This window comes from Oxyura jamaicensis, chromosome 1 (genome assembly GCF_011077185.1).
Source record: "Oxyura jamaicensis isolate SHBP4307 breed ruddy duck chromosome 1, BPBGC_Ojam_1.0, whole genome shotgun sequence".
In the NCBI taxonomy this organism is placed as follows: Eukaryota; Metazoa; Chordata; class Aves; order Anseriformes; family Anatidae; genus Oxyura; species Oxyura jamaicensis.
The window spans coordinates 140,199,702-140,207,196 of record NC_048893.1 but is presented as its reverse complement, the minus strand read 5'-3'; the positions used below and the strand labels follow the sequence as shown (position 1 = coordinate 140,207,196).

Sequence of the window (7,495 nt, the reverse complement as noted above, 5' to 3'; positions counted from 1 at the left end):
GGGTGGAAGAAGTGTTGCAGTCCAGGAAACTTTGATTTTGGATTGTATTCATAATGTAACAAGGGCTCAACTGACTTCATACTTCAGTTTGGCAGACCTTCTTCCAGGGTGAAACTTTACTCTGGGCTAGAAGCTGGAATGAAAATAAGCCTATAGAGTTCATGTTGTTTGTATGTGTGTGAGTATATAGAAATGAAACTGACGTGTGAGTATATAGAAATGAAATGATAATTTTCTAAATGCTCTCTCACAATTATGTTGCTAACATATAGGAGATGGCACTGAGATAGAACTGAGAAATTAAGAACAAATTATTTACTATTGTTCTCTTTTAAAGTTTTAAAGCAAGGGCTTGGTTGCTTTCTGGAATGAATGCAAAAAGACAAGCTAGAGTCTAATAAAAAAAAGTCAGTAATAAATTGAAGCAAAACACAGTGCCTATAGGACTTGCGTTATTGGAACATACAGCAGAAACGTACTCTATAGATGTAAAGCTTACTGCTTTATTGAGATATGGATATTCAGTATATCTCAGAAATATTACTGCATTGGAGTGGAAAACTGAAGTTCTCAAACCATTTCTGCTTGGAACAGTTTGAGTATGGTCAAGGTTTTGTGACACTATTGACACAGACCTTTTGTAACTGTGCTCTCTGTTCACGTGCACGTTAGTATAAATGTTTCTTTCTCTCAGGAAGCAATTCAGATTGGCCTTTTTCAGTGCAATTACTGCTGTGTTAAGTTCAAGTAATATAGCATCTAAAAACATTTATGGAGCAAAGAAAAGAAGCCTTTTATTCTAACCTTGCCAAGAGCAGAAATAAAATGAGCTGTTGTACTCGAAGTGTAGAACTGCATGAGGATTTGTAACGTCCTATTTCTTGTGGTTTAGTCTTGTGTGCAGTCTGAGATGTGTGATTTAATGAGACTGTGATTCGTTTATCCTGTCAAGCTTTAAATAAAACACCCTCAAAGCACTTCCTTCCTTTTTTGAATTATGTGTTTTTGCAAGTACGGTATCAAAAGCTGTCCCTTAAAAAGGGGGGGGGGGGGGAGGGGCTTGGGTGGGAGACACGGACACCAAATACAGTTATATTTGCTGGCTGGATTATTTTTCTTACGTTTTATTAGACACCGAGTAGGTTATCCCTTTCTCTGTGTCTCAGGCCTTAAAAAATTCCTGCCATAATGTTTTCATGTTTGGTTACACATGACATCAGTATATAGGCATGGGCTGCTCCCGAACTGCGGTTTTGCAAGAGGAAAGGGATTAAAACCATATTCTGTGGGCAAGAAAGGATTAGTCCCACAAAAAGCCAGGCAGTGCTGAAGCTAGGCTGTAACTCCTGCTTCTGCTCAGGGTCTTCAGGCACCAACTGCATTTGTAGTTTGGAGCATCTCTGTATAGGGTGTGAAGTGACTGTGGAAGAGGGGAAAAGTTATGCAGCTGTTTTGGATGCTAACCCATCACAAAGCTTAGTCTGAGGGTGCTGACTGGCAAGGGGAACAAGGGCCATGCTCTACTTGAGGAGCACAGTGGGTGCCCCAAGGACCAAGGTGGTGGGAAGCAGCCCATGGTCCTGGGGAAGAGCAGCCTTAAGGGAATGGGGGAAGACACATCACAGGTCCTTCTCACCTGGGTCTCCCATCTGTTGCAGGAGCATGCTGGTTTCTTAACATTAGTTGCTTGGTAGAAAGAGAGTAGGGTGCTCTGGGCCAGAGCCTGTCCTCAGCAGGAGCAGGGCTCACCTGCTGCTTCCCTGAAGGGTTTGATAGTCGTGATGGGAGGAAGTTTTTGCTTCCAGTTCTCACCCCTCAGTGCTGAGGTGCCCCTGCCTTCCTGCCCCCTGTGCTGCTCTGCAGCTGGACTGGCTGGCTTCCTTCCTGCCCACTCTAGCCTCTCCCTCTCCCTCCTTCTTCCTCCCTTTCTTCTACGTGCTCACTTCCTTCTCGTTGACCTCTCTTCAGCAATAAAAATAAATGCCTTAATAAGGTGCATATGAATGAATGGAAGATGAGCAAACAAGTGGTTGCCATCAATCTGATTGCCTTGTTTCTACACCTGGCTTTTATCTCCAGCCAGCTTGCCTTTTCAGTGTGCACCCTCCTGCAAATGTACAGCATTTGGCTTCACAGGACCCTGGTGCTGATCAGGTCCTCTGGGAACAACTGCAGTTGTGGCACATCTTGCAGTTTATGAGGGGGAGCAGAGATGTGTAAATGTAGTGCAAGGAAAAACATGGGCTGCTTTATGGCCTGATCCATGAGGTTTTGCTTGAGCTGAGGAACTGCTCAGATGTAAGAGTGTAGCCAGCTAGGATGATCTTTGTACAAAGCTAGAAGCCTCTATGATTATCCATTAATTTCACTTCAAATAGGACTTAGAGTATCTTTGGATAGTTGGAGCAGTTTTATACTAATGTATATAGGAGATTTTTGTGTGTTTTTGTTAGTTTGCTTTTTGCCTGGTGTTTGGTTGAAGAGGCAGTGCTGTGGCAGACAATGTGTGTTGGAAAACTGCCCCTACGAGCCAGCTGGTGCTTCTGCAAGTGGTGTGAAGATAGCTTAGCAGCTTCTCTGCTAGCTGTGTGTGAGGATGTGCTAGGGACTATGGCCACAGAGGTGATTTCTGCACTCAAGTCTGTGGTAGAGTCAGGCACTGCTGACATTTGGTGCGACTTGAAGCAGCTTTGAGCTTTTGCATCTTGCTGTGAACAGGGCCAGGGCACTGCAAAGGTTTGACAAGAGCAAATGGCAAAAATTGGGCTGAGAAGTACGTAAGGCTGAGCATACATGGTAAAGGGATATGTGGAGGGGATCCCTGAAAGGCAGATGGAGCTAATGAAAGGTATGTTATGAGGATTGCTTATTTTCAGTACGACTATGTGATACTTCTGCTGTCTCATAGGTTTGTTTGAGGAGCCTGGAAGTGATTCACACCAAAATTGTTCTGAACGTCATGCACAGTGAAATGTACTGCATTTCTCTAAAAACCCTTAGTTATAATATGAGCTGACCACATTCTCAGTAACCAGTCTGTAAAAGACAAAAAGGTGGTGTTTTCCATCCTGACCAGAAATGTGGGAGGAAATTCTGTCTGGAGTGTTGAATCTGTGTGTATTGGAGAGTGAGGAAAGGTGCTGCAAGTTGAATAGGTGGAGGTTGACCTGAGAGGTGCAGTCAGTCACTGCAGAGTCAGGTTTTCCATGTCCTTTGATGCTGTGATGATCATTTCCATTGGCAGTGGCAAAGTCTGCATGTGAGGCTAAGAGCTAGTATGGTTATTTTTACTTCCCTCCTGTCAACCTACACTCACGTAACCTGTATGTGGTCTCTGGGCTGTGCAGGCGGTGCTGTGGGCTGTAGGAAAGTGATAGCTAGTTTCACTGCCAGGCAGCTTGAACCTGATGATAGAGAGTGGATATCAGATGCAGAGAAGATAGCTGTGACGTCCCACTAAAACCTGGAGATTTATGCTTCTAAGACCCCATGCTCCTACAAAATAATCTAGGACACGTTCCTTGGCAGAAGCCCCAGCGAGCATTCCTCCAGCTGCTAAGTTGCCAGCTCGAGTGTGTTTTACTGCAAGTCTCACTATATTTAGTAATTTTCATACAGCCTGGGCTAATAGGAATGGGCCATTATTATTATTATTATTATTTAAAAAAAAAAAAAAAAGAAAAAAAAAAAAGAAAGCCCCCCCCACCTCCTAACTTGAAATCATAGCTTTTATTAGAGAACCTGAAAGCGGGCACATGGCCTGCCTGCATCCATCCTTAGGAGCAAACAAGAACCTGAGATTATGCTTTCCAAATGCCCTGACTTGGGATGCTTGCCTTGCATTAAACAAATGATTCAGGTTAGCAATGCCAACATTTGTGTACCTCCCAAGGAATCTTCCCTAAGTAGAAGATAGGTAGACATAGGTTAAAAAGACACTGAGCAATACTGAAAAGAAAAAATATACTACTTTGAATGTTTGAATCATTTGAATGTTTCTTTGTGGCAAGTTAAGAAAACATCTTCTGAAATAAGTAACACAGAATGCAGCCTGACTCCTCTGAAAATAATGTTGAAGTAGCCAGATTTATCGGAACTAACAAGGAAGTTGTCCAAAAGAGATTCACTAATTAGGAGGCCTCATCACAGCCAATAAGACAAGTGCCCAGGCCATCAAGTGACTAATACACATCTTTTGGCAGTCACCACTCCCTACAGGCTTGCCTGTCTGCTGCTGCCTACTGTACAGCTTGCACCACAGAAATGATGTGATAATGCTAAAAACCAATTTGACACTTCCCACATGAGGGGATGAGTGTGTTTCCCCACCCTGGAAATGCAGCCTCCAGCTGTCTTGCCCTATGCCAGAGGTTTCTTAATACCCTGGAATTAGCTAAGAGATGAGGCAGACTAAAGGAGCATTTGCTATCTGTTCAAGCTGCCTAAACTTTCCATCAAATAAACCCCAGTCTGATTCTCAGCCCTTTGGGAATGGTTGCCCACAGCTAACGTTTGCTACCCCAAATAACCCCGAGGTGACCTTCTCACTGCAAAGCTGCAGCCATGAAAAACCCTATTTAACATAACAGTGCGCAGTTTAGAACATCAACTTGAACCCTTCTGACCTCTGAGCCGTTGGGTCTATACAAATTAATTTAACAATAGACAGTGTTGAAAGGGAGGAATGTTTCAAAGGAATAATAATAATATAAAAAAAAATCTCCCTCATCCATCTCTTCTCATTTAAGAAATAGTCAGGAGGCCTACTTCAGAAAAATTAGAAGTGCTCCTTGTTGCCAAACAATAGGCTGTACACAGGGAGGCGAATCGCGTTAGTATCTTGCATCTTAGTGTGGTGAAATGAAATTTCCCATAAGTGGGTGCTGCTTTTGGAAAATCGGCCTTTAATTTCCAATGGGGAGTTGGCTTTATTTCCTGGGATACTTCGAAGATACCCATGGGGTTTGCCTTTATTTTCCATAGTTGATTTTAGTACCTCTATAAGCAAATACATAAGTCTCTCCTCTCTACTCACTGTGCTGATTTGTGCCTTGCCTCATGCTTTCCATGGCTTCTATGCAAGCAGCCTGAAACATCTCTAACCATATTGCAGCTGGGGCTTAAACCAGCTGAAGATTGAAAGAGCCCAGCAGAAAGGAGATATGTAATGAAGTCTTTAGCTACTGGGGCAAGAGATGCTTTTTAACATGCTTTATTGCTTCTGCTGAATGGGAAACTGGGGTGGGTTAAGTCTTGGGGTCTTTCCCCCGGTGCAGGCTTGCACCTCCGGTCTTTAGAGTGAACTTTGACTTCAGCATTGTCATTGTTTGTAAGCAGGGAGGATTACTGAGGCAGGGGTGTTGAAGTTGGAGACAAGAAACAACATGAACAATAATTTTTAAATTTCTGTGTAGATTTGCTTTGACAGCTTGAAAGCTGTATGATGAGCACAGATGAGAGAGATGGAGGTTTATTCCTGAAAGATCCAGTGGACTTTGGTAATTGCATTCATGAAACCACCTGTTTTTCTTCATTCAGCCAGTGTCACTCGTTACGATTGTCATTTCTGGTTTCCTACACAAACGCATTTCTATTTGCAGCAGAGATGCAGTGCCTTCGTGAACACACACCCCAGGTGGTGCTGGGGGAGATCCCCGCTGAGTAGCAGAGGGGTCTGCTGCCAGCACTGGGGAGGGGGGGGGGAGCATGAGGAGGGGCTGCCCTCTCCTCCCAGACATTGCTAAAGGCAGCGACAGCGAGGTGTGAGAAGCTGCAGAGGCTGGGGAGGGGGAGCTGAGTTGATGTTTTGTGCGGAGGGAGATAAGATAAACTGATATTTCTTCAGTCTTACTGCAGCTTTCCACTCACAGCCTTCAAGATCCTGTGAGGTTGTAGGGGTCCTCTTGCAACTAATACAGTAATGACCTTGAATTCGCTTCCAGCTCAGCTGTACTGCTGGAGGACAAGGCTTTTCTTGTGAGCAAAAAAACATTAAAGCAGCACAGAGATTTGCCTGCATAGCTCCGGTCTTCAAGAGATTTGAGTATCCTTTTTGAGGCCCCACTTGCAACAAGGGATTGTAGATAAGCTCCTGCAGTAGTTAATGGGTAAAGTTTTCTGATTTATTCTCGCTGGTGTCTCTCCTTTTACTTGCAGCATTGGCAAATATACTGGTGTATGCTGATATTTTCTTTTATGTAGATATTTTTTGCTGCATGATAAAGGTAATCCTGTGCTTGCTCACATGTGCATGCCAACTGATACAAATGTCCTGTATGACTTTAAGTGTTTGGGGGGGGGAAAAAAAATCATTTGCCTTTGGTTTAAAAATAATTAAAAATGCAACTCATTCCTTTTTCAGATTGTAACCTGAATGTCAAATTTAGGAGTCCAGACTAATTCTTCATGCTGAGGCAATCTGCTGCACCAAGCACACGTTATCACAGACAATTAGAAACTTTCATATTTTTATACCTGAATTAAGACTAAACCATTTCTGTTTCTTGTAATTTTCTAGTGATAAGATAAAACAAAACCCAGAAAACTGGAGAAAAACATGAGATTTCGATATGGGTTATGTTTAAATTATGGTTAGATTTACTGACTGAGTTGGTGGAAAATATTAGTGACTTCTTTCTTTATAGCTTCTACTTCCTGCAAGCTTGTCTGTTTAAAAAGATTCTGCAAGATGCTTCCTTTGCTGATCCTATAAGAAATGTATATTCAGCAGGAGAAACATCTGACTGAGCAAAGACTAACTTACACAGTGGTTTGGAAGCCACGTGCTGAAAAGTGCTGGGGAAACACAGCAGGGAAAATGATAAAAAGGGATGAAAGCAGTTCAGACAGGCGAGGAATGCTGCTTTAAAAATGCAAAACATCTGAACGCTGATGAGTGGGCAGGTTGCAGTAACTCGAGGGCAGACCTAAGTTGCACAACAGTCATGTACTGAAAGTAGACTCCCACAGGACATAGCCTGTAGTGATTTAAAATTGAAAGTGGGGAGGAAGCGTTGAGGTACTACAGGGAACAATCTTGCAGCAGTAGAATGCAACTGGGAAATAGGTCACTTGGAGTAATAGCTTTTTCTTTCCTTGTGGTTTGTGTAAGCCAAGCCAAACGTGTGAGGAGCACAGGGTTATTGTACTCATGAATTTTATTTTATTCTTATGATGTATTAGAAATGAAGTTTGGTCACCCAGTTGCGACACTGAATCTTCTCTCTATCTGGACAATGTCTTCAGTTGTAAAGCTAGCTTTATTTATTTATTGTTCTAGGCTTTGCTTAGAGTATTAAAATAGCCCACATTAAGAAATGTGATGCTGTGGCCTCACATTCCAGCAGGGTCAGCAGAAACGCTAGTCTGAAGTATCCTTGCTCATAGCACCTGCAGTTTGTTCTCGCCTCTGCATTGTGGTAGGCAATCTTTTCTTCAGTGCTGGAACAACTGTGTGTGTGTCACCAGGCTGAAATGGATAAAGGCACTGACCCAC

At 43.0% G+C, this 7,495-nt stretch overlaps 1 protein-coding gene across 6 annotated transcripts in view; it reads left to right on the top strand.

The window, feature by feature from the left end:
* ST6GAL2 (ST6 beta-galactoside alpha-2,6-sialyltransferase 2) overlaps nt 1-7,495 on the top strand; it is a 179,136-nt gene that overhangs the window by 144,384 nt on the left and 27,257 nt on the right. The window contains exon 1 of one of the 6 annotated variants that reach the window (XM_035316953.1): nt 5,855-6,107. The exons of the other annotated variants lie outside the window; for them this stretch is intronic. The gene's annotated coding sequence lies outside the window, so the exon portion shown is untranslated. Of the gene's footprint in view, nt 1-5,854; nt 6,108-7,495 lie in introns of those variants that run through there. 6 annotated transcript variants of the gene reach the window in all.